Consider the following 27,456-nt stretch of genomic DNA (forward strand, 5'->3'; position numbering starts at 1 on the left):
CATATATTATGGGCCTCATTTTTAAAATGGACTCCAATAAGGACCCGCAAATGATTGAGGCCCAGCTGAGAGCTTTTCAAAAAATCAGCCCTAATTAATTAAGCCTCCGCCCTGCTGTGTGGTAAATTAGTATCCTTAACCCCATTTTCCAGACAGAGATATTGAGTCACAGAGAAGTTAAGTGACATATCGTGAAACACAAAGAAAGAAAAGAAAAGAAAAGAAAAGAAAAGAAAAGAAAAGAAAAGAAAAGAAATGCATGTGGGATGTATTTACCGGTTACCAATTTGACTTAAATAGAAAAATATAGAACCAGAGCCCCTTGCATTTTTACTCAAATAAGAATTTCTCCCCTGAAAAAAAAAATTACCCTGAACCAAAAAAATTCATTGGTCAAGATTTTGAAAAGCAACTAGTGTTTTTGGGAGCATCAATTTATACGTGGACAACTTGATAAACCTCAAAGAAGCCTGGTGTTCAGACAGCAAGTGCTCATCACTTACTGAAAATTAGCCCATTTAAGGCATCTCTAAGTTGGGCACCTGAAATCAGTAGCCACTTTGGAAAACCATAGCCACTTATTTTTGTACCAGTTGTGTCAAATCCATCCCTGGTGTAAACCCACACCCCTGATGAATCGCTCTGGAGAGGACCATGTCAATCAGTATAGCTGAGGATCTAGTCTCAGTCTTCCTATGATTTTGTACAGCACCCAGAACAATGGAGCCCCACCCCTGACTGGAGCTTCTGGGCACTACTGCGACATGAATAACACTAAATCAGGCTAAGTGCGAGATCTGAACATCTAGCAGGGCTTTTTCCACCTAAAACACATTTACCAGGGATTATGTTGCTGAATGCAGCTAGACTGGGTCTTCAGTGCAGGCAGCACCAAGAATGCTGTCCTTGCCCATAACCTAAGCAGATAGGCTGTAGAGGTGGGCTCAAATTGCAGGACTGGGCCTTGAGCTCCTGGTTGCCAATAAAGCTAGTCCTTTGCGGCTGGGAGCTATCGTGTTAGCTCTTCATGGGTGTGAAAAAGAAGAACAACACACAACTAAAGAATGAATGAAGAACAACAAAAAGAAACGCAATGTCCCAGGGCAAAAAGCATGAACATTCTCAAAAAAGATGGAGTCTCTCAACCCAAACACATGGAAGGATCTACAAAGGATGGGCCAGATCATCTGGGAGCACAATAATCTACACGTGAGGCTGCTTGGATGCATTTGGTATCTGCATCTACTTTAAAGAGGTGTAAGATATAGGTATTGGGCCTTTATTTTACTCTTGAGGTAATAGGCGAGTGCCATTCAAGAAGGAAGAAAGAAACCAAGAAAGGTTCTTTAAAAAATGAAATTACATTGCTCATCACCTCTTCTTTCATAGCAAGAAAAAGCCTAACACAGCTACTTAACATGAATCTGTATTACTCTAGCCCCTTGGCTGAGCCAAAGGAATCTCACTGCTTCAGCTCCACTTGGCCACATCTTACAGGTGTTGTCATGGCAATGATTTATGCAAGAATTAGTCACCTCTGCAGCACTTCTACAATAGGATGAAAAACAATGGGAAGATTGTAACATGTGGAAGTGCCTGTGACACACAGGTTGAGGGTGGGGAGTGGATAGCACATTTCCTTTTCCCCAAACAATCTCTCTGTGACATTTATACAGCTCAGAGAAAAGTTAGTACCTAATCAGAAATGTTATTAATAGTAATCTGACAATAAACCAAACTTCATATTAAACCTTGCCAGCAGCTGCCATAGCAAATTCTCTAATGGCCCATTCCTTTACTAAACTTCGATTGGGTAACAATCGGAGCGGGAGATGAAATTATTACATTTACATTGTTATATAAGATGAAAATTGGAATTTCTTGGCGATGGGGTCTGCAGGCTCTGCTGTGCCTTGGGGAGGCATTCGTGAAGGAGAGATAGCAAAGCAAAATTGCAAAGCTGCATTTGTCTCCTGTTGGCAAGATCGGCCCAGACAGGAGACCCAGTAGTTTACCAGGGCCTCTAAGGATATGTCTACACTGCAAAAAAAAAAAAAAAAAAAAAAAAAAAAGCCAAACAAACCCCTGGCGCCAAATCTCAAAACCCAGGTCAGCTGACTCAGGCTTGTCAGACCCAGGCTGTGGGGTTAAAAACAGCATGGGTAGATGTTCCCGCTCAGGCTGGAGCCTGGGCTCTGAAACCCAGCCAGGGGTATAAATCACATACGCTTAGGATATGTCTACACTCTACTGTAAACCCAGGCTCTGATGGAGGTTTGAGCTCAAACCCCCTTCCATACACGCACAAATCAGTTTGTCTCGGGCCAGCAACCTCTCTGGACTCAGGCCCGCAAACAGTGCCGGGGGCGGGTCACAGTCTGAGTCCTGCTGAGACTCAGTCCAAGCCCTGTTCTTTTGGAGTGTGGACGCAGGTCAAGCCACAGGCCCGCACAGAAAGTCTATGTAATGCAGTAGGGAGATGTTAGCACAGCTGTGAGACCTGGGCCAGCAACTGTAAACCCGGGTTTACTGTTCAGCGTGGATGCTTAAGTTCTGGTTTTGAAACACTGAGTTCACAAGTGTGGGTCCTACAGACCCAAGTTTACAGTGCAAAGTAGACATACCCTGAGCGGTTTTTGTAAATGTGGAATGCAGGTTAGGATCCTTTGAGAGGAAATCAGCCAAAGGAGAAGGGTGAGACTGTGGCTAAGGCACAAGAGTGGGATTCCCATGAGATCTGGGGTCACTTCATGGCTCTGCAACAGATTGTTCTCAGACACTGAGCAAATCCCTTAATCTTGCTTGGGTAAAATTTTCAACAGTGCCTAAGGAACTAAGGAGCTTAAGTCCCATTTTGAAAAGTAACAGGCAACTAGGAATCATTAAAAGTCAGTGAGTTTTAGACCCCAGATCCTCAAAATCTATTTAGATGCCTAACTCCGATAGTGTCAGTGGGAGTTAGGCACATAAATACCTTTGAAAATCTGCACCTAAGTGCCTAAGTCACTTTTCAAAATGGAACTTTGGCTCCTGTGTCCCCTGTGTGCTTTTGAAAATTGTATTCTCTGTGCCTCAGTTTCCCCATCTGTAAAATGAGATGAATAATGCTTGATTGTCTGTCTTCTCTAACTAAATGTGAACTCTGTTTTTTTGGGAGTGCGGGAACTGTATCTTACTAAGAGTTTGTACTGCACTGAGCATGCTGGAGGATTCAGCTGCTACTGTAGCACATATGAAAACTGTCGACCACATCATTGCAATCCAGTAGGAGCATGATAGCCCCACTACATAGCTGAGAACAGCATTTTGCCCTCCAAGTGTACGACAGTAATCATCAGTGATGGGTGAGGTTCAAAAGTGCTTGATTCAGTCAATAACAACATACATGTAGGGAAAGACAATGATGGATGATCAGATGAGCGCAGCATTAGGAAGACATTAACACACACTATCAGTAATGATTTATTCTTGTTTTCTTAAAAGGGCCAGATATAAATCAGCACCATTCCATTGATTTCAATGGCGCTCTACTGATTTACACAAGATAAGGAACTAGCCCTGGATATTTGGATGCTATAACAAAGGAAGTTCATTTAAAAAGTCAATTCCAGTGACAGTTACACTGAAAACTATGTTAACAGAACATTAAGGTTCCACTTAAAAGCTAGGAAAAGCCAGAATTAAGGTTGCCTGTGCAACCTTCATTTGGCCCTCTTGGGCATGTGCATTATGAGGCAATCTTTAATGACATGATCACATCCTAATTTTTCCATGTTTAATGTTTGGCAAACTTAGAAGCCACTAAAACAGGGTTTTATAATAATGGGAAGTGTCTGCAACTTTAATAGTAAGTAAAGCTACCAGCTCCACTGGTAATACAGGGTACAGTTCTGCACCCACATACTCTAACTTCATCTAAGCACCTAGACTTGATAGCAAGCTACAAAGCTATGGACTTCATTCCTCCTCTCTTGCTGGAATGAATTCAGAGATTTACCCAAGTGATGAGTTCAGAATCAGGCCCAACAGGTGTGAATTGAAGTTAAGAAAAGATCATTCAAAGCTAAGGTTGAACATCTGGATCTCTCACTCTTTCTGCCTCTTTTCCACCGGGTTCTGCTTTTCATCATCTTCACTGAGTTGAGGGGGTTATATCCTCCAACCTCAATCGCGATTTTCCCTTTTCTCTTGTGGGTTTCGCTCCCATCCTCATGGCTCCATGAACAGAGTTCTTCTGGAACTCAGCTTACCATTAATGTCTATTTCAGCTGACCAATAGATACACCCGAGAAAGCCTGATCTTCCCCTTTCCAGCCTATTGACAAGCTACAAATGCCGATAATTCCTCCAACCACAGTCCCCTCACAAGCCTAGACTTTGCAATCACTTTCATCCTCTTCCTCCTAAATTTTATTTTTTGGCTGGCAATAAATCTTTACTAACTTCTTAATAGTTTTTAAACATATGCATTGTCGTATCGGTTTACCATCAAACTCAGCTGTTAAGCCTACTGTAAGCCTCACAGGCACAGAACGTATCTGTTCAAATTATATCAGTTTGCGTGGATGTCTTTGGAAAATAACAGATCTGTACTGCATGCCAATGCTTCGGCAGAGGTAAAACATCTCCTCTCCTGGCTGCCTTTAGCCCATTTCATGCTGGACATCGCTGACCAGGGCACATGGCTGGTTAGCACTTGGAGCCCAGACAACAAAAGGCGGTGGTAGAGTGTCCATGCTTCACTGATAAGAAGCTCAGGGTGGGGAAGAAGATAGAATGAAAGCAGAGGTGTCCGTCTCTGTTCTCAGCCTTTCTTCAACTCACACCTACACCGTTGACATTTACCAGAGCAAGGCTGGGTAAATGCACAGGGATCTGCCACCTCAGAGCTATCACAAAATCCTGGAGTAACTTTTCTTCACCTGAAGTTTCAATGGCTGACTTTGGTGGTTGCTGGTTGTAGAAGTGCCTCAGGACATTTGCCTTCCATATTCTCAACCAGGACTCTGGAAGAGCCAGACAAGCAGCTGCACCAAGAAACTCTCCCCAGGTTTTGCACTGAGCCCAGCACTGGATGGGATAGAGCTTTGGGAGTCAGTCAGTGCTGTGGGGTTAATCATGCCATGTACATAGGAGCAATAAAACTCATAATCCTGAAAACTGCTATCAGTTCTCACTGACACCTCGAAGCTCCAACCAAGCTTGGGGCCCCATTGTGGTAGGTGCAATACACACACACGCAGTAAGCTTCAGTCCCTGTGCTGACAAATTTAGTCACACAAGAGTGATTAGCTTACCCAGGGTCTTCCAGTGAGCCTGTGTCAGAGGTGGGAATTGGACCCAGATCTCCTGGGTCCCAGTTCCATGCCTTAACCACAAGACCAAGCTTTCATCTTTGTACTGAGTTAATTTCATAAGCCCCCTGGCTGAAAGCCGTTCTTGCTTTGCTGTCACAGAGGTGTGGAGGCTAAATCTTGGACGATAACCCGCCAAGCAGCCACCAGCCTCAGGTGTGGATTCTGGAGATTGTAAACAGTAAGTGCCCTTCACAGCTGGCTCCATCCCCAGGTGACTAACATGTCTGGCTCTGAGCCATGCCTATGCATCCCATTTCATTCCTGATGGGTCTGAAGGCAAAGAGGGAGTTGGGAAAAGCCAAAAGTAAATGCCAAAATTAGACACGCTGAGGGTTTCGCCTGCTAAGCTGTGTCACTGATGCTTTCAAATAGATGCCCCAGGAGGTCCCTCACTTGTCAAGAGGCCACGGACAAGCCTCTCCATTCCAATGCCCACTGCATTCCCTATAGTGCTCAGATTCAAGAGATGATCGCCTCATCTGGTGCAATTGCCATGCAACTGTCCGAAACCACTTGGACCCATGTGACTTGAGGATGTTCCTCGAGTGAGAAAGACAAGAGAGGAACATCAACTAGGCACAATAATGCAATTGCATTTAAGTCAGCTGACTGATTCCAGGCACCACAGAGTCCGGAGTCACAGCCATCCCCTTCCACAATGGTACCGTAAAAGCGAGGCTTTCTCCAGAGCACTCAGAGCAGCCTTTGCCCAGCCAAGCAATTGGATGGTGCCAGGGCATCTATTTCCCAGCCTGCTGGGCAGCAGCTGCTTTATCCACTTTGCAGTAAAAGGCTTCTTCTGTAGCTTACAGGGCAAGCTGGCAGATTGCTTGAAGGCTGCAGGTGGGTGATGGATGATTGCGAGACTGTGTTTTGGGGTTGGAATAACAGTGTTCCCCACTGCAGACGAGGGTGGGGAGGCGGACTACACATGAGTAATGTTGCTGTAAGCCCAGAACCCTAAAATCAACCTGCTTTGCAGGAATAGCACTGATGAACTGCGGAAAAGCCACTCCCTTCAAACAGGCCAGATAGACTAGAGGGGCTAAAATCCTCGCACTGAAGTCCATTCCAAGATTCCCGTTGACTTCAGTGGGACTAGGATCTGGAGTCCCCTCTCACGTGGGGCAGAAAGAGCAGGGTGAACGATTCTGAGTGAACTGCCTATTCTGCGATTTCAGCCTGGGTTTGGTTTGTTCTTTTTGCTGGAAAAGGAGCTGAGACCAGGCTTCTATTTTGAAGACTGTGTTTGCTGTTCAAAGATACTCAGCACATGGTTGATACCAAGGTGCCTTGGCCTGTGGGTTGCTCACTAAGGGCTAGATTGCGCCTGTTAAGTGTTTAAGTGTCATTAACCAAGGACTAGCCCCAGGAGGCACCCCTCTGCCAGGCCTTTGCTCCTGATTTGCTGCTTGACTGGCTTAGGTGAACTGTCTGGTACATGGGGGGGTGGAACCAAGGCTCGGCCATACCCCACCTCACCCACCTGCTCTGCAAGAATGCAGCAAGCAGAGACTTATTCCTACATGCTTAGATCCAAGACCTGTCCTGTGTGGCCAATTCCCAGTCTTAGTTCTAACTATTTCCCATGCATCTTGCTTTAAGTGTTTGCTCTTCATACTTTGCACTGTGTGACGAGTTGCCTAAGGCACATGGGCCCAGATTTCAATAGGATTTTGTCTCCTAATTGCCTAAATCCCTTTTGAAAATGAAAAGGCTCCTGAATCTGTAAGGCATTGCAATGCTGAGCAATGCCTAAATACCTTTAACACATCCAGAGCACGGCAACGTCTCAGTTCTCTGACTGGATGATTCCCAAACCTGAAAACAGCTGTGAAGGCAAGAACGCGAGAACTTCTTTATCAAGCACGCGTGACGATGTGGATCCGCACAAGTAGCTTTGGTCACAGAAACGTCTCCCAGCGAAGGCATGGGTTTATAGGGATAAATGCCCAAGTACAGCAGGGTTCCCACCATGCTGTTCAGATGCCGGCGATAACACAAGCCCTCGGTGTGTCTTTGAGACCCAAAGGACTGTCCTAGGATACAGACCTGCAGCTGCTCCCCGACAATTCCCTTCTGCATCCTCGCTCCTGGAAAAACATTCTCCTTGCTGCATCCGACTCGGAACTGGGGAGCCATGAGCCACCTCCCTGCCTGTTGCAACAGATCAGCAAGCAGCAGATGAGCTTCAGCCAGGGCCCCTTTGGCTGCTTTATGTTACTCCTGAGGGAACACAGGATGGAATCAGCATCTCGGGCTGCACCCTGATCTGCACTGGAGCTACGCCAATGTCCTCTCGTCAAGGAGCGTGCCCTTTAACCCTATTGCATGAGGCTGATAGAGGCCTGGGGCACACACAACATCGGACAAGCACAGCTGTGACCGGCTGTCGCCGGGGAGGATCCTTAGCCTTGCTCTCTTCTATAAATGTCTCTCATTGCAACCAGCTGCGCGGACATTTGTTCACCCACCCGACTGACAAGTAGCCAAGCAGTGGGGAAGCAGCCATTGGAATGCAGAAGAAAGGAAGGCCTGGCAGAAAACACTGCCCGGCAGGGTTTTATCTTGTGCCTGGAAACCTACGTCTCAGACATGCCTGAGCACACAAATGAAGCTGCGGATGCAAGCGGCACCGTTGGCTGGGAAGATCTGACATGCACAAATGAGATGCTTTTTCTCCTGGGTGGCGAAGAGGGACGGCTCTGGGGCAACTTCCCGGTGTGAATAATTGCCATGTGAGACGCAAAAGGAATTTAACGAGGAAGCGGACTAGCCTGGCACGTATTAGGCACAGACTGTGCTGATGCATGAGAGCTTTTTCTTCCCCGCTCCTCCTATTTGTTATGTGCCACATTGTGCCATGCGAGAGGGGGACCTTGCAGGAATGAGCTTAGGAAGACGGCGTCACGTCTCCTGATCCTCAGCTACCAGGCAGCCACGGGCTGACTCTATCAAGTGCTGGCAAACAAAAAGGGCCCTTTTTGGGAGATCATGGTGTCAGCGGTGTTTGTCCTTGGGCAGCTGCGGACCGGCTCAGCAGTAGAGCACGTGACTCCTCCTTCCAGACTTCATAGCCTCAGGTTCCAAACAGCGTCAAGACATGGTTTGATGCCCAGGCAGCTCAGCTGGGAAACAGAGCCGGTCAAACTCTATACTGACCTACGCTGGTGCAGCTGCGCTCACTCCAAACTATGCCTGCAGAAAAAATTTGGCTCCGAGTCTCAAATCTGGCTCAACTCTTTTCTTGTTCCCTTCTTTCTCCAGATGTCGTCCTTTTCTTTTGTTCCCATCCTTCCAGCATGTGCGGGAATTTGTCACTGGTGAAAGGTGATGGCTCAGCAGCTCTGGTTGCTGAAGCCCTGTTCACGCACAGAACAGGTGAAGCTCAGACAGAGCCACACTAGACTCCTACACGTGGTCTCCCCACCACGGCCTCTATCCTACCCCTGTCGAAACTCAGCAGCAGCAGATCAGGCCCTAGGTGTCTCAGCCCTCCCTTGGGAGAGGTATCTTCGCTAGGGCCAAGAGGGCAGTTCAGCCCTGCAGTACTTCTCCATGCAGTGAGGCCATCTCAGAATAGCCACTCAGGAAAAAGCATGTTTTGATGGCGCACTTATGGCAAGTGCAGATTGCAATGCCCAGAGCAGGGAGCGGAGCCCAGCCAGCCCCATGGGACAGGAGCTGCAGAAGTCTCTGGTGTGGGGTGAATGCAGGGTAGGCTCACTCTGCAAATCCCTCCCTGGCACACATGCCTAACCCATGAAAAAACTGCAGAAATTGGGCTTGTTTTTGGCTTAACTAGCTTTTTTTTTTTTTTTTGATCGGCTCCCGACAAGGGGGGGCAAGCAGGGGCAAGGAGGGGGAGAGAGTCAGGGGTGCACAACGGGCCCACCAGAGTCTAGTCTAGTGGAGATCTAGTCACATAGAGTGTTGGGGTTCTTAGGGATTGTTTAGGTCTCTGTGCGCTGCCCCTCTCTGCAGGCACCACCCCCGTAACTCCCACTGGCCACAGTTCCCCATTCCCAGCCAATGGGAGCTGCGGGGACGGTGCTTGCAGGCAGGAGCAGCGTGCTGAGACCTCTGCTCTCCTCCTTACCCCCCCGGGGTCATGGGGGTATGCTGGCCACTTCCGGGAGTGGTGTGGGGCTGGGGCAGGCAGGGAGCCTGCCTTAGCTGCAGCCCCACTGCGCCACCGGAGAGCACGATCAACAGGGAGCCGCACTTAGGGTCCATGGGAGCCGCCACTGGCTTGCGGGCCTTGCAATGAAGAACACTGGCATAGACAGATAGATCTGAATAGGGAGAGACTGATGGGTGTGTATGGGGACAGAGACGTAGACTGGTGTGTAAGGGGGTGGGGGAGAGAGAGAGACACCTCCCTGCTGACAGAGCTGCATGCCATCCTTCAGCATTATTATTCTTGCTGCCATGACATGTTCTCCCTATGCTCAAATGGACATGAAGATAACCTACCTTCATGTCAAGGCTCTGCCTCAGTGGGCTTGCTGGCAGAATCAGGGTCTACTAAGGAGGAAGATCTGGCACAAATCCTAAGCTCCTGATCCTCCTGCATCATCACGTTGTTTTGGAACCTAATCCTCCAGGCAGAGCACCAGGGGTTGGCCTGGGGCCTGTCCTTGCAAAGGTTGGGTTCATATGTCCTTGTTCAGTGTTTGCTCAGCTCTGACCATCAGATCAGTGAGCGGGAAGCTTGCAGAATTACTGTCTGTGCAGACATTAACCCCGCCCCACAAGCCCCTGTGAAGTCAGGAAGGATTAGCCCCACTCTTACAGATGAGGAAAGCAAGACCCAAGGAGGTTTCCGGACTCACCCATGTTCCTACAGAAAGGTTCCCGTGAAATCAACACAAGTTTTGCATTGGCCCAGTTCAGCCCTGTGACAGAGTGCTGGGCAACAGGAGCTGACCAGCATTCTGGTCACTACAACTCCAATTAATTACTGCAGAACAGACCTTGTTAAGAGCTAGGCTAATTGATGAGTGGAGGCGAGCTGGGAGGCTAATTAAGCCATTAGGCAGAGGATACAAAAAGGCACAGGAAGGAAGTAGGAAGGAGAGAGAGATTGCTTTCCCCTGCTTGCCTTAAGTGCTGAGGGCACCCTAAGACTGTAGGCACACGGCTGTATAGTGTAGAAGGGTAGTGGGAACCAACTTTGTAAAGAAACAGCACTGGGTGTCTTACCAGCATAAAGGTCTCTGTGCTGTTTGTGGGCTTGAACAAAAGCAAGAGAGAGCTTGGCCTGTCCTAAGCCCCGACAGCCCTAGTCCAAACCCCACCAAGGTCAATAGGAGTCTTTCTATAGACTTCAATGGCTTCTGGATCAGGCTCCTAGTCTGTGGGAGAGAGCCCAGAAGCCCTGACTTCCAGTTCTCTGTATGAGTCACTAGACCACACCCCCTTTAAAAGATGGGAATAGAACCCAGGAGTCCTGTCTCCCGCTCCTGTTCTGGGAAGACTACATCACTCTCCTTTCCAGGAAGAAATGAGGCTGTTGATGTGAAACAAAAAAGAAAAGGGGGGGGGGTGGGAAGAGCCCTCTGCTGAATGAAAACATATTTTCCTTTCCTCCTCCAAGAAAGACATGTCATGAGTATGTAAGTGAGTCAAAACTACACAGGTAATAGAAGTAGAATTACATTCATATTAATATCTTAAACTGGTCCAAAGCATTTCAGCAATGAGAGTTGGCACTGGACCAGGAAGTTATAGCTGCAAGGTGATTCAGGGCAGGTAATTGCTAAAAACAGAGAGTGAGATTAATTAATAATTAACAGTGTAAGTAGAACTCGGCAGAAAATATAATTAGCACCTCACAAACTTGATGTAACTCTGCCTTCTTAAAGGCTAATAAAAGCCTCCGATGCTCCTTAGGAGGTAGCTGGGTTTTTAAAACTACATGGGGCCATATCATCAGCTGGGGTAAATATGTGTAGCTCCAGTGACTTTGATTTACCCCAGCTGAGGTAATGGGGCCATGGTATTTCCTGCCTATGCACAGTGTGCGTAGATATAGGCATTTATTCAACTTCATCCAAAGCCTTTTATGGATATCATCAAAGCCTCCCAACAGACTTTTGAAGGACATTAATTATTATTACCCCTGCTTACTTCTAAGTGAATGGAGGTGAGGAGAGGTGAAGTGACTTGTCCAAGGGTCACAGTGCCAAATAAACACTTGTAGAATCAGGAACTCAGGAGCCCTGGACTCCACATCTCTAAGTGGCACTTTGCCCTGTAAGCAACTATTCACTAAATTGGGTTGCGTAATCAGCTATCAAACAGAAAGGACTAATATACACCCCTGTCCTTGGGACGTTCCTCACAGCCTAAGAGACCTTGATGGTCCAAGTGACATCTCATTTGGTCATGAACTTCTACCATGGAGCTTTAATGTCATGGATCTTTTGTCTGGACTGGTACATGAAGAGTTGGAAACCACGGTTCACATCCTCAGATGGAGTAAATAATAATGCCAAAGACTTGTAAATCAACGTATCTCCATTTAAGTCAGTGGAGCTGTCCCAGTTTCCACTGACTGAAGATTCTGGCCCTGTAACTCATAACACTGCAGTAGGAAATAACTGGGACAAAGTGTTTTCGACTAAATACCCAGGAGGAAGCATCATGCGACAAGACTCACACAAAGCCATATGAGGGTCACCATGACCCAGAAATCATCTGTGAACGGTCCATGATGATGTGCTATGGATATGTGAAATACACCAATTTAGTTAAACTCACCAACTGAACGAACAATTCTAACCAGCTGTCTCAGACCAGCAGCGCAGCGCAAAACAATATTTTGTTCTGACAGGAAAATTAGATAGGGCACTGTTAAAGCAAAACTTCAAAGGGATTTCAAAGCAGAGTGACACATCTGCCATCAGCATGTGCTATCTAAATCCGGCAGGATTCCGAACAACCATTTTGCTCTCCCAGCTCCAATTCCTGCTGCAAGCCTAAACCAAATGAATCTCCAATCCCAAGCCTGTATCCCCACAAATGATGGAAGGAGGAGCAACTATTAGGCCAAGGTGCAAAAAAAAACCAAAAAGCATGATAATGAAACCTAACACTAAATCTAAAATTCTAAAATGTTAAAAGAGTTATAAGTAAGATTGAAAAGGACATTGACCATTAAACTGTATATGGTTACCATGCCACTTGCCTTTTCCTTCTTTTAGTGGCTGCCCATGCAGATTGAGCAACCACTTGGATCGCAGATATATCGTCAGCTCCTAACAAATATTCTGTTTTCTGAGAGGTTGTAGAAAAAAGGCATCTGGGACAAAAACACAGTAAGCCATTTTAACTTCCAGTGGCAATATAGGTTACAATGTCATAAATAATGGAGAAGGTCTTCCACACGTCCTAAGACACATGGGCAGAGGCAATTACATTTCTTAGTGCCAGTATATTGGCCTTCTAAGTAGGCAGTCCGTACGGATTGCAAGCGGAGAGCTGTAAATGCCCTCCTTAGCGTGTTATTACACAAACTATCTAAATATCTGGCATACCAATGAGTCCTTTTAACAAGGGAAAACCCAGGTGACATATCTGAAAAAGAAACAACTGCCATACCCAGCTGCTTATTAATATACTTTATTCCCAACTTAATTATGGATTTCACATTTTTAAGCTTAAATCTAATTATTTCCAATTCTGAGAAGCCTAGAATAAAGGACGAGCTAATATTGCCCGTGGCGTTGCCAACTCTCATGATTATGTCTTCAGTCTCATGATCATTATTGTTTTACTTAAAGCCGCAGCTCCTGGAGTTAAGTGGATGTGATGATTTCAGCCACCACTCTTAAAGATAAAGTAAGTTTCTAGCCCTCGTGACTGTAGAGAAAGCTTCAAAATGTGACCCCCGTGCGCACTATAGGCTCAAATAGGAGAAGGCAAATAAAAAGAGCATCAAATCTATTATTTTTACATAATCTTATGATTTTAAAGCTTATCCCATGATTTTTGGTGAGCCTGACTCGTGCTTTTTGAACATTTTGAGGCTGACAATACTGTGCCCATTAGTTGGAGGAGGGGACCAGGAGGTCGGGTTCTGCCAATGACTTTGCTTTGTCCTTGAATGGATCTCATCAATACCTCATAGGGATGGTCTACGGTTTAATTGGGAAATGTTTGCAAAGTGCTTTGAACATGAAAAAACTTGCACTCTCTGTGCCTCTGTTTACACACCTGTTTAAAAAGTATCATACCTACCCTAGAGGGAGAATGGCAGGCTTAATTACTTCATGTTTGCAAAGCACTCCTAAATCCCAGATGAATTATGCTACAGAAGCAAATGGTCTGACTGTTATTATAGACAGGTGCAAGCTGGAAAGTTCACAGCCAGGTCCAAACTTCTGCAAAGTTTGGAAAGAGTCCAGAACTGCAGTTTTGATTTGGATTCAAAATCTGGGTTCCAGGGACCTGGAGTTTTCTGTTAAGGTCTTTCTCTGTTTCATTACCTGTATAATGTAGGTAGTAAGTATTACTAGTTAAAAGCAAAAACAAAAGCCTTACCAGTCAAAGTCGTTTGTGCATTTTTAGCATGGTAGTACCGACAGACATCAGCCATGGCCAAGGCCCCATTATGCTAGATGCTGCACAGACCCATAGAAGGAGACAGTCCCTGCGCTGAAGAGCTTACAAGCTAAGGATGGGACTTCCAAAGGGGCCTTCAGGAATTAGTCAATAGGAAGTGGGCACCTACTGTCCTTAGACACCTTTGAAGATCCCCGCTTAAAACAAACAAGACATGCTAAGAGAAACATCATTATCCCCAGATGGAGAACTGAGATGCAAAGAGGGGAAGTGATTTGCCTAAGGTCACACACTGGCGGTGCTGGGAAATGAAACCAGATCTCCTGGGTCCCTAGCGCTTTCACTGTACGACCACATTTCCCATCATCAATGGACCGACTGGTTCCTTCCTCCCCGATTAAACAAATAGAACCAACTAATCTTATTTCCCAGCAGCCCACCCCTTGGGATACAATGTAAATTACCATTGAGTTTACACTCTGGATGGCATGTCATGGCACGGCATATGCATCTGCTTCCTTGGAAGAGCGTGGCATCTGAGCTGTGTGGCTTTATTTTAATTACCAGAAACAAATGGATGCCCAAAGGTGTTTGCTTCAATCATTTGGCATCACTGTGTGCCTCCAAGCTCCTGGGGTGACCGGTGATAAAACTAACCCCGGGGGGGTCAATGGCTGTCTACTGTTCTTTCTCCGAAGTGAAATGCATCATATTGCTGGAGCCAGCTCGACCTGCTGAATTCTCCTCTCCCCAGCATAATGACGGCATCGCTCTTTGGAGCTAGCTTGCGAAGGAGCTAATTATGCTGCACTGAGGAAAGCTGGTGCACATTGCTCATGTGTCAGTTGCTCCAAGAGGGTTCAACCAGGAGCACTGGGGTAAAATTAAGCTCAGAATAATCTAGGCTGAACATTGGAATAAACTTCCTAACAGTAATACACACTCGACGGTGCAGTGAGCGGACATGGGAAGCACGGAAACATACTTTTTGAACCAGACAGGATGCAGCTTCAGCAGCAAGTGAAGGTGCCGGAGGGAACAATCCTGCATGGACATCATGCTTACTAATCTCTTAAATTGTACAGGAGCAGTTTAGGGGTCTTATCCTTCCTTGGAGCCAGATTAGCAGCGGGGAAAGAAATATACAACGAGAAGCCTGCCCATCTGTACAAAATGCAAACAGATCATGTAATCCATGCACCTGGTCACCGGAAAAAAGGAAAGAAAGTGCAGTACTTGGGAAATGACTGCCGAGAGCCAGCCCTAAGGATCTGCATTCAGCACCATGGAGAGGGCTTGGGCGAGAAATTACCGCCTGAAGAAGGAGGCAAAAGACAATACACACACTGGGCATTAACTGAGCTGGGGGGCAGGGAGAAAGCAAGAAAAAACCCTTTGTTTACAAGATCTTTATTCCAGTCATCTATAGGACTGTGGCATAATGGTTAGAGCAGGGGGCCAGGAGTGAAGGCTCCTGGGACCTAGTCCCACCTCAGAAAGAGAAGGGGCCAAGTGGTTAGAGAAGAGGCTTGGAGTCAGGAGGCCTGGGTTCTTTTCCCATCTGTGGCAGAAGAGTGTGGTTTGTGCAGATGTCAGAGAGACAGGACTCCTGGGTTCTCTTCCCAGTTCTGGGGCGGGGTAGGGTGATCTAGTGCTTAGAGAAAGGGGCTGGGAGCCAGGTCTCTTTAAGTAAACTAAGAGGAAGTAGAGTTTAACTTATTGCAAGGGTACAAAGAGTTGGTAGCAAAGACTGGAATAGAATCCAGGAGTCCTGACCCCCTGCTCTGGCCACTTTAACACACTGGCCCCTGACCTGGAAAAATGAGGAAGTGGGTCTTTTGCCTCTCTAATTTTTCTGGATCCCTCAGGAGTGGTCCAATAGGGAAAATCCTTTTCTTTCCCCTGCATTCCAGTTGTCCCCCATTTCTCTACTGTCTCTGCTGTCAGCAAACATCGACGGCGTCGGGAAAGCAACAATATTTCAGCTCTTAATAAATGCAGAGCAGGAACATACTTTGGCACCCATGCTCTTTGTTCTCTTGTCTTGACAACCTCGTTTACATCCTCTTAAAACTTGGTGGTGTGCATTCATGCCTTGGAATCAACCATCCCCCAGCTAGACTGTGTGAAGAGCTCAGGTAATTCTGATCTGCTCCTCTGCCTTAATGAAACTGATTTTCAAGCCACCTCTCCTGGTCGGTCAATAACCCATTCCCCATGGGACCCTGAAGATGGGCGAGTGAATTCAGGCCAACATTCCAGGAGGGATGGCTCTAATCAGCAAATCGGGACTATGCTTTCTAGAACTTTGTTTGTTTACAATGAAAGACAGAGCAGCCTATTAGGATAAGGGGGGATTAGAAGGGATAAATCCTACAAGCACCTCTAATAATTCCAGCACCACAAGGCAGTAGCCAGAGAAATCAGTAACCCACAGGCAAGATTTCTGCCATCAATGAATATGGATTTTTTACTCCCTGGCTGATGACGTGACATGAAAAAAAATTATGATGATGTGTATTAAAGCTTTCCAATGAGTCCCCAAAAGAAATCAGGGCCAAGTGATGCTATATGCTTCATGTATTAAGAGACAGCCCCTGTCCCAAGGAGCTTCCAATCTAAATAGATAAAGACCAGGGAAAAGGAAATGTTATCCCCATATTACAGATGTAAAATGGAGGCACAGAGAGATAAAGGCCCTGATTTAAGAAAGCACCCATTGCCCCCTGACCTGATCTTGGAAAGTTTATAGTTTGAGGTTAAACATAATTGATTTGCTACGCCTGTTTTCGGAATAATAGTTCATAATATTTCATAATAGTTATGAAATATTATATAAATAGTTTTATAATAGTTATGAAAACTGTAGCAAATAGGAAAGCACACGTAACTGGGTTATCAGCCTTTGCAATGGTTGAAGTCTTATTTTACTGGGGTGAGGCCTTGAGGGAGTAGTCAGGCTAAAGGCTGAATTTTCGCTAAAAAGTTTGCAGGCCCAAGAAAATAACCCCAGGTCGCAAATTCTGCACTTGCATTTGGAAAGACAAACAAGTAACCACAAAATGTCCAGTACACTGCAAGTTGCCCAAGCTGGAGGGAGTTTGGGGGACTTTTGTAATATGGTAACTAGACAGTAATGAGATAGGTAGACCACAGTGATGCACAGGAATGATTAAGAAATGATTAATGTAAGTTATTAATATTAATGATTAGGGGCATGATTATAAACACGTGGAATGCCACATGTGGCTAATAGGCGGATATTAATCTTGTTATAGTTATGGAAATTGATCAGATATGGTTGTATAGCCAATAAGTTACACAAAATGGGGTACAAAAGACCCAGTCTAGTTTCCTAATTCTGCTGGTTCATCAGGTCCCCCAGATGTTGTAAACTGAATCAGGACTTCCCTTCTGATTGACTCCACTTACTTTTACTTCCACCTTTGTTTTCAATAGCCTCCCCATGCAAGACTCTAAGTATGTACAAAATAAGATTGTAATTATGAACAATGCAAAAAACCACTTTAACTGCACTCATCTCACTCTTAGGCATATTGATTTTTTTTCATGATTTCAATTATATTTGTCTGAATTAACTATAAGACAATAAAGTTTCTGTGTGTGCGTCACCAGATTTTATCTTCTCAATTAACTCTAAGTAGCCGCCCGAAAAGGAACCTGTCATCCGCAACAAGTGCATGATGCACTCCAATAAATAATTCTTAATTATAGTAATTGATCAGGCTACACACCTAAGCACATCCTTGAGTCTATCCCTCATGTGCTCAAAGTTAAGAACACGTTTACGTGCCTTCCTGAAGAGGAATGAACTGAAGCATAAGGTGAGCTGCCCTTCCTGGATCAGGGCCTAAATGACTTTTCCAAGGTCATGCAGGGACCCTGTGGCTGGGCTGGGAATTAACCTCAGACCTCCTGAGCCTCACTCCACTTCTTTTAAACCCAAGATCACCTTCCCATTTGATATGGGGTTGTGAATGGATCGAGCTCCATCCATGGCTAGGATTATGATTTAATAGGCTGCCCTCCAGTGGTGGGTCTGGATACAACTGGATAGATAGCAAGGGGATAAAGATGGACGAGTTTAACCAGTCTATTCTCGTCCTGTCAGTATTGCAGGCTTTGCCTGGGGCACTCAAAGATAGTCTGAAAAGCCGTCTAGAATCCCCTAGCATTTGTTAGCAGCTGTCGGTCCCAGCAAGCAGCAGGGATAATGAAGAGCCTAAGTGGAAGAGTGATTTTTTAAAAACTGGCAGGAAGGTCCCCAGCTGGAGAACCAACTCCACGCAACCCCATGTCGGGACTGCAGTTCGAATCCTGGCTTGGCCTTCTGATTCACAGTCTCAGCAAGAACTGGGAGAGTCGCATCTAGCCGTCTGTGGCTAGAAACGGACGCATTCTGCAGAGTGCTTTGCAGAACGGGGAGAGAGGAGCTTTAATAGCTTAGGAAGGACCAAACACTTAACAGAAGGCAGCTGCCTGTGGCTTTATCAGCTTCAGCTTCTAGGCCAGGCTGGCACTGCAGGGAGGGACCCGTCTCTGAAGTAAGGACAGTTACAAGAGCAATACAATACGGTTAACTCTTCAGTGTTTGAGCTCTTTACATGGTGGGAGGGAGTGGGATTTAAAAGAAGGGAAATATTATCTAAGGTACTTACATGGCCCACATTACCGGAGCACCCCTCAACCTCTGATATATTTATCATCACAACACCCTGCAAGGTAATAGAAGGCTATTACCCTCAAAGACAGATGGGGAACAAAGCAAGGCACAGGGAGACATGACTTGCCCACGGTCACACACAAAGCCTGTAGCACAGCAAGAACTTGAATCCAGGTCTCCCATGTTACAGGTTAGTGCCTTAACGACTGGACTATCCTTCCTCTCTGGCAGCGAAAGGGCATCTTCAAGACTGCACTCTGGATGAACTGGATGGGGCAGGACTATGGATTCTATAGAAGTAAAAAACGATGATACTAATCACGCAAATAAGCCCCAAATCTCCCATTAAAGCCACAAGGATTTGAAGAGACACATGACTATTATTGAGGCTACTGAAGAAACCTGAAGCCAGAGCCTCAGCTGATAGAAATCCTCAGACTGCACTTAAGTCACTGGAATTCCCACCAGCAGAGGTCTGGGGCCTTATGAACATTTTAACAATAACACCCTGGCTCTTCACTAGCATTTACCCCCTACAGATCTCTACACAGGACAGCGAGCATCACTACCCCCATCTAGCAGATGGGGAAACGGAGGCAGGGAACAAGTAAGTGACTTGCCTGAGGTCACTCAGAAAGTCAGGAGCAGAGCCTAGAATTGAAGCAAATCCAGCTCTTGTGCTTCCCAAGCCAGCACTTTACACACATGACCATCATTCTGCTTTAACTTATGACCCATTGATCTTATGTCACATGAGCCACCAGACACTCTCAGCAAATATCTCCAATGGCTGGAGCAGGACACTAGCTGGGGAGGGCTCTGAGTTACTACAGAGAATTCTTCCCAGTGTCCGACTGGTGGGTCTTGCCCACATGTCAGGGGCTAACTGATAGCTCTATTTGGGGTTGGGGAGGAATTTTCCCCCAGATCAGATTGGCGGAAACCCTGGGGGGAGGAGGGTTCACCTTCCTCTGAAAGCTGGGGCACGGGTCACCTGCAGGATTAAACTAGTGTAAATGGTGGATGCTCTGTAACTTGAAGTCTTTAAACCATGATTTGAGGATGTCAGTAACTCAGCCAGAGGTTCTGGGTCTATCACAGGAGTGGGTGGGGGAGGTTCTGTGGCCTGCAATGTGCAGCAGGTCAGAGTAGATGATCATGATGGTCCCGTCTGACCTTAAAGTCTATGAATCTATGGTAGCAACTTCTGACTCCGACAGGAGAGGATCTTTGGAGTGTCCATGCTGAGGATACAAGAAGGGCAAGTATCCCCATCAGCTCTCTCCACGGGCAGGAGGCTAATTCAGAGTGAGGCGCTACCATTCCTTTCTCCACATTGCCCTTTCTCAGAACAAACTCACTGGAAAACTCTTTCAAATGATGCATAAAACTCAAAAGTGGATTCTAAATTTACAAGCCTGACCTTCGGAGCGCTGCTGTGCCCTAATAACTTAACAGAGCGGAGAGGATTCGCCAGCATGCTTTAAACTTTTCATGAAAGCAGAGCTCTGAACCCAGCCTCCTGCTTCTGTTCCTTCACACAGAGAATTATGCAAAGCCCCCTCTTTATTTTACGCCACTTTGCAGAACCAGTCTCTTGGTTGTGGCAGAATTGACAGGCTGGCTGAGGGGCAGGTGATTGGCAGAAGCCACTGAGGAGATGTCCACTCAGTGTGGAAAGGACGGTGTAGCTAGCAGGGCATTACCCAGAGGCGCAGGGAAGTCTCTGCTGTGATATTCTCTCTCCTCGAGAGTCAGCTGCAACTCTTCATTTGTCTATGACTTTGGTGGTGGCCAGGGATTTGATGATAATAGATTTGCCCTGGTGTAGCACCCAGCTGTCCCACTATGGAGGAGTTAGGGGTCCCACTGGGCAGATAGGAATAGAAGAACACAGTGCAATCTAAAGCCCTGGTCCCGTGACATGACCAAGCTGGCTGGACTGCTGGGCCCACACACAGATGTCAGTGCAGCATCAGGTTCAGAGAGAATGGCTCCTTCCCAGGGGCGGAGGAGACAGAACACCTGCTTGTACCATGTACGACACCGCTCCCCTTACAATCCCTAAAGCTTTTCACCCACAGTTCTCCAAGCAGCCCGAGCAGAGAATGGAAGGGGAGGCCCAGAACTACCCACAGCCACACACAGGGACAGAGCCCAGGAGCCCTGTCCCCCAGTCCCGTTCCCCACCCACTGGCACATGTGGCTTTGCTCAAACAGACCTTTCCCCTCCATACCCCCTAGAATGCTGGATGGAGCGGCGCTCGGTTGCCAGGATCAGAGCAAAGGGAGGCCAGGTGCTTTCTGCTTCAGCATTAAAAAATATAAACAAAAATAGTCCCTGAGCTCAACCTTTTCAGACTTGCTAATTTGTCCATCTGCAGAGGGGATTGGCTGGGGTAGGGGACACCAGAGCCCTCCCTGTACGGTTATAAAAATCACAAAAAGTGATGAATGACCCTGCACTGCACAGGATGGAGAGAAGCTGCTTTTTTCAGCGCAAGATAAATTGCTCCTGTCACAGCAGCTAGCGTAGTGATTTAGCCGCAATACACCTAGGCCAGCTTGACTGTGACCTGGCATTGCCGGCCTAGCTTATTTCATCCCCAAGGGTTTGTAAAGACCTCCCAAAGGACGCTATGGGCAGTGCACAACAGTGGTCTGCGCTGGGCGTTCAAAGCCCAGAAACAATGCTACATATTCCCGAGTGCCATCTACTGGCCCGTTTTTATTAACCGGCTATTTCCCTGTATGAAGAGAGCACACTTGGAACGATTTACACCCAGTGGAGCTTGCTACCCTTTGCCCTGCACCTTGTGCAATCACCGACACCAGTGCAAGGCGGCTATGAAACCTGGTTTCACACTCTGTATGTGCTAGGTTTAAGGACAGCCCAATATGATGGGCAGCAGAGAATCAAACCCATAGAGTGCAAAGGTGGCTTAAAGACACCAAGACACCTTCCCCATGCCATGTCCCAGTTGCAGCAATGGGGGCCTTGATCTTCAGAGAAAAAAGGCCGGTGCATTTAACCCCTTATATCCCCATCACCACAAGTCAATGTTACTGACCTAGAAGTCCTAACCAGAGGCAGCTGAGGAGGAGCATCGGGGAGGGACTGTCTTTTTTATTATTTCTTTGTATTACTGCTGCTCCTAGGAGCCCAGCTCATGGAATGGACCCTCATTGTGCTAGGTGCTGTACAAACACAGCCCCCAAAGGTTTACAATCTAAGTGCAAGACAAGCAACAGCAAGTGGATACAGGCAGACAGATGGGCGAGTACAAGGAACCAGTATGACAGTATTGGCCAGCAGGACAGGCAGTGGTCTCAGCACTCCAGTGGTCTACACCCCGTCAAGTTTTTTGCAGGCATCACGGCAAAGGAGAATTTAAAGGAGGGGTTTGAAGCAGGGTAATAAGGCAGCTTTGTGGATGTCTGCAGGGAGCGCCTCCTAAGTACGAAAGGTAGCATGGGAGAAGGTACGAAGGTGCTTGTTTGTAAATGGAAGTGGCTTGGCTCTGTTTGTACAGCGCCTGGCACAATGGGGTCCTGACCCAAGACTGGGGCTCCTGGGTGCCACCCCAATACAAATTAATAAAAAGAGGGGAGTGATGATGAAGGCATGGCTGAGGAGGAAGAGCTAACAGTTCACAGGAGACATAGAAGACCTCCTCTCGCCACCCTCCTGTTCTGAATTTAAAAGATTTGGAAGTTGCACATGGAATACCCATTATCTCTGGCCTCTTCCAGGCAGCTGGCTCACCGTGCCACCTAATGCATTCATGTATGCAGGTTGGGGGATTGATAGATTTTTTTTTTTGATAAGCTGCTTCCCTGAGCCAGAATTCTCTTTTCATTAATGTGCTGATGGAGGAATAAACTTTTAACTCCAAGGATCCATCCTGTCAACCAGGAGAAGTTCTCTCCCTGCTGATCTGAAAGAGAAGTGAGTCAAGAGCGGAGATCTGTTCCAATCTAAGCAGGGGGCCTGCTGGTCAACTTTAACTGGCCTGTTACAGCTGGTCAGAAGTGAGAGGAGCATTGTTTTCTTGCTTTCAAATCTACCTCTGATGTCTGGCTCCTTCCGTTAGGGTGTTTGGCTGTGCTTCTAATTTGATAATCTGCAGTGTTCAGTGGTTGTAACATGGAGCAAAGTTCCAGCTTGGAACGACAAGGCATTGGACCAAAAGGGATTCCAAGAGAGTGAGATGGAGAGGAAGGTGGGAAAGAAACAGAGACTCAGAAAGAGACAAAGAGAAAGGGAAAAGGTTACTTCTGCAAGAAGTGGAGGACATAGCTACTACAGAGAGAGAGAAAGAGAAAGATTGGCTGAAAGGGTTAATTTGATCCCCCTGTATAGATCAGGAGTAACTCTTGTAAATTGAGTTCAAACGGTTCTGAGAGCAGAATCGGGCCCAATCCTGATCTCATTTGCCCCAGTGTGAGCCTTGAGTAACTCCACTGATTTCAAGGAAGGTACTCCCTGTTAATGCTGGAGCAACCCACAGCAGAATTTTACCAGCATCCTGCTCTCAGTGTAGGATCAGCCCATCAGAGATGGTGCTGATGAACTTAGGGCCCGGTTCTTTGATTTAAATAAGGAGTGGCTCCATTAAAGCCAGTAGATCCACACAAAGGTCACCGGGAGGTCTTTTGTTACCAGGTTGCAGAGGCTGGAGGAGGGGAAGGGTTAAGGTCTGCGGGAGCCATACAAACGTTCTCTCTCCCAGTCTTTCAGACTATGCATTCCCCAAGGCAGATGCATATTCAAACCCACAGCCTTAAGCAAAGAGATCTGGGTGATTTACCTCAGGCAAAGAGTGACGGGCATGGCTGTTGCTTTATTTTCAGCACGCAGTGCAAGACTCTCAATAATTTATTGCACTGTTTATCTGCTAATTCAATAAATCTCCATTGGAGAGGCCTCTGATTCCAGTTTTTGCTCTGCATCTGCTGGTCTTTTTTTTTGGGGGTGAATCATTCGATTGCTTGTGAAAGAAGAAAGCCATGAGGAGAGGTGGGCAGAATGCACGCACAATGCAAGCTTTCTCCTGCCCCAGCTCTGCTAAAACACCTCAATCTTGACCCCTCCCACTCCCCCTCATTATTCCAGTCTAGTGCACCCCACCCCTCTGCTGATGCACCTCAATCCTGATCCAAAGCCTCCCTGCTTTTCCACTTGAGCCCCTTCCCCCCTGGACTCCAGCTCTGCTAACACACTTCCTTACTGATCCACAGCCTCTCCTGGGATCCAAGCCCTGGGCTCTCCACCCACATAGAGCTCTGCCAATACCTTCCAATCTCAAGCCACAGAGCCACCTGCTAATCCAGTCCTGGGTTCCCCACACAGTCCTGCTGCTGTTCCGTAATCCTGCATCACCCCAACCCTTCGGGTTTTAGGCCATTCCTGAATGGAGGCTGCCAGCTGTAATTACTCCTACTAGTAATTAACACGTAGATCGCTGCTTTCCACCCAAGAATGTTCATAGTTTCTTCATAGAGGAGCGCGGGCATTAATAGTCCTATTTTATGGATGGGGGAATAGAAGCACAAAGAAGTGAAGGGACTACAGAAAATTAGCAGCACCGCTGGGAGTGAAAACCAAGAATCCTAAACCAGCCCTGGACCATCCTGCTGCCCAGACTGGCAGCCTCTTTTCATTCTCCCCCTCCCTGTTATTTTTGACCAGGCTAAACATGGAGAAAGAACCAGGCTGAAGGCCTGATCCATTGCCACAGTCACTGGGAGTCTTTATAGTGACTTCTGTGAACGCTGCATCAGGCCCTAAGAGACCACTACATCACATGGGGTGAAGGGCAAAAGGGACCCTCCAGCGAGGGAGCTAATGATAAAACTGTAGAAACTTAGGCCTGCTTCCCACTCACCACCCCCCTACCCTCTGACACCTGTTCTGTGGCCACTTAGCAACGACCTGGACCTAGGGCCCCACTACAATGAAGTGAGCAAAAATCTGCTATGGGAAGATAGCCAGGCTGAAGATTCTGAACAACCCCCATCTAAATTCCCAGCTGTTAACAGATGTGATGGGTCCTTTTCAAGCCACGCAGGAACCGTCTTCCCGTGATTTTCACATCTCAACACCCACGTGCATACAAGTTGTTTTCCTCCATTTTACATACAGAGTAATTTATTTTCATTTCCATGTACACACACACAGATACACATACAAATCAGTTTCTTGGTGTGTTCTCTCTCTCTCTCTCTCTCTCTCTCTCTCTCTCTCACACACACACACACACACACACCACTTTCCAGGTGAAATGTAGCATGCATCTAAACTGTGTCCCTGTGAGACATATCGACAACACAGTCACTTTTCAGTTCTCCCCCGACCTCCTGGAAGATGTGTGTGGATGACACAATGACTCATCCTGGAGGTAAAAGATCCCCAGCAGAAAACACACTTAACTTGTCCTTATCAATCCAGTGCTCCCTCCCCCTCACTGGCCTGCTCCACTTGTTTCAGTTTAACATCTTTAGGGAAAGCTGACAAACAGGGCTGGATGCAAAGGCCAGCCAAGCTTTGATCGATAGTATTTGACAATAAAGTAACCAGCCCTTTTTCACTTTTCAATTTAACTTCAGCCCTTCCCATCCCTGTGCTGGAAGGAGAAGACCTGCAAAACACTTACCCCAGGGGCAGCTGGAAAATTACTTTTCTGATGCCGTCTGTCATCATGATGCTCCATTGCAACTTATAGTGATGCCAGTTTCCATAGCAGACTGGGCGGACCTGAAATTGTTCAGGGTTCAATTCCGAAGGTCTGGACAACTTGTGCAAAGTTGATCCAAATTATCTGGATGCCTTGGCTCTGTGCTGGAAATCTTCTTCCTGTGTGTAGCCCTGCATGGGACCCATGAACCACTGGGACTTAAGTGATGCATAAGCCTTGTACTATCTATAGTATTTATATGGCCCCTTTACTCTAGTATCTGAGCCTGTCACAACCTTTAATATATTTATCCTCACAACACCTTCGGGATGCAGGGCAGTGCTAGTATCTCAATTTTACAGATGGGGAAACTGAGGCCCTGAGAGGTTAAATATCTTGCCCAAGGTCACACAAGAAGTCTGGGGTGGAGCAGAGATGTGAAGCCAGGTCTCCCAAACAGTTGAACACTGGACCATCCTTCCTACGCACCGCTGTGGAGTGAATTGCATCCTAGATGAATGGGTTCAGTGGATCAGTTCTCAAAGGTCCTGATGCCACCTGGAAATGTTGTGAAATGCTGGAAGCTGGACTGATCTGGGCACAAACACAGAATTAACAAGGGGCGGGGGTGGGGTGGGGGGAGGGAAGTCGGGGAACAAACAAAGAAAATCTACCTTAACACTGTTCCATTTGGATTGGTTTCCAGAAGCAGGCAAAGGTTCTGGGAGGCTCTTTGTTACATCAGCGCAAAACTTGGCAAGTTGTTCTTCTCAGGGGTTCAGGGCCACCCCCAATATGCAACCCTGATCCTCCCCTGGGTTCAGATCTGCCCAGGGCCCAGCCTAAACCAACACAACAAATCTGGGGGAAGGTCCAGTTGGGAACTGGATGTCAAGCCCCCCTGTTCAGGAGTGTTTGGAGCTTGTTCAGCCAACTAGAGAAAGGGGCCAGACCCTCAGCGGATGTCAATCTACTGAATGCTCATTTGGACCAGCAGCTGTCCTGGCCCATGAAGTTTGGCTCCGGCTTATTCAGTCTTTGGTTCCTCTGATGAGACTATCACTCAAGGGAGCAAATTAACATCCAGGCTGGCAGTGGTTTCGTGGTGTGGACACTCATGCACTTGAACTGCCCAGTGGCCACTAGACTCATTTCACATGGCGGCCACTGAACAGCTGTCTGACCTCAGAGGGGTTGTAGTTGGTGGCCTTGCATTACAAGGCTTCCACTTTCCTCTGTCATCCCAGCACTTCCGGAATCTTTTCTCCTCTTGAAAAGCACCGGCTCTCCATCCATCCCAGCACAGCTCTGTCAGGCGGAGAATTCACAGCCAACTTTTGTCGTTGAGTTTGTTTTCAAGCACGAAGTCCCGAAGTCCTGTCAGGCCTTATTCAACCCAGCAGGGTCAAGAAGTGGCGACTCCCTCTAGTGCAGTGGGAGGATTTAGCAATAAAAACAAATCAATATGCTGAATGAAGACATAAAATGCCAGATGTTGCTCAAAGCTGCGTAAATTGTGTCAGTCAGAGGAGGAAGGGGAAAGGCAGAGGAACAAAAGCACCAAAGACCTAGGGAGAGAGGACAGCAAAGACCCAGAGACAAAGGTAGCAGTCCTCAGAAGGATGAGCAGTAGGATTTAAAATCAATTTCCCAGTCAAGACAAATCCATCCTACTAGAGTGATATATAATGTTCAAAACATAAAGGAGAAGGAGAGGGAGGTAAAAATTTTCTTCTAGCTGCCTGCAGCTCCACAGTTTATGAGACAAATAAATAACCTCCTAGATCATCATTCAGAGTAGCATCAGATGCGTCCATTTGACGCACCGGGAAATGAAGTACAAGCCCTCCCGGTTTAGACAATGTCATTCAGTGCCCATTGCCAGGCCTCGTCCCATCTGGGCAGTGATGGTGATTGCTTGGCACTGATGGGCGCTGGACACTGCACTTTGATTAGAAGAGACAGGAGCCCAGAAAGAGTCTTATGCCTCATGGGGGTTCTTGCAACAGGAGGCCGAGAACTGGTGAGGCCAGCACCCTAAAGAACTTGGTCAGACGCTGCCTCCATTTTTCAGGGGAAGTAGTGGCATATACCATGCGTCGTCCTAATGTTGTGTCAGTCAGAAATGAAACCCATGGGATTATTAGCAGAGTGTGATGCTACGGGGAGG

This window comes from Caretta caretta, chromosome 19 (genome assembly GCF_965140235.1).
Source record: "Caretta caretta isolate rCarCar2 chromosome 19, rCarCar1.hap1, whole genome shotgun sequence".
NCBI classification, from domain to species: Eukaryota; Metazoa; Chordata; order Testudines; family Cheloniidae; genus Caretta; species Caretta caretta.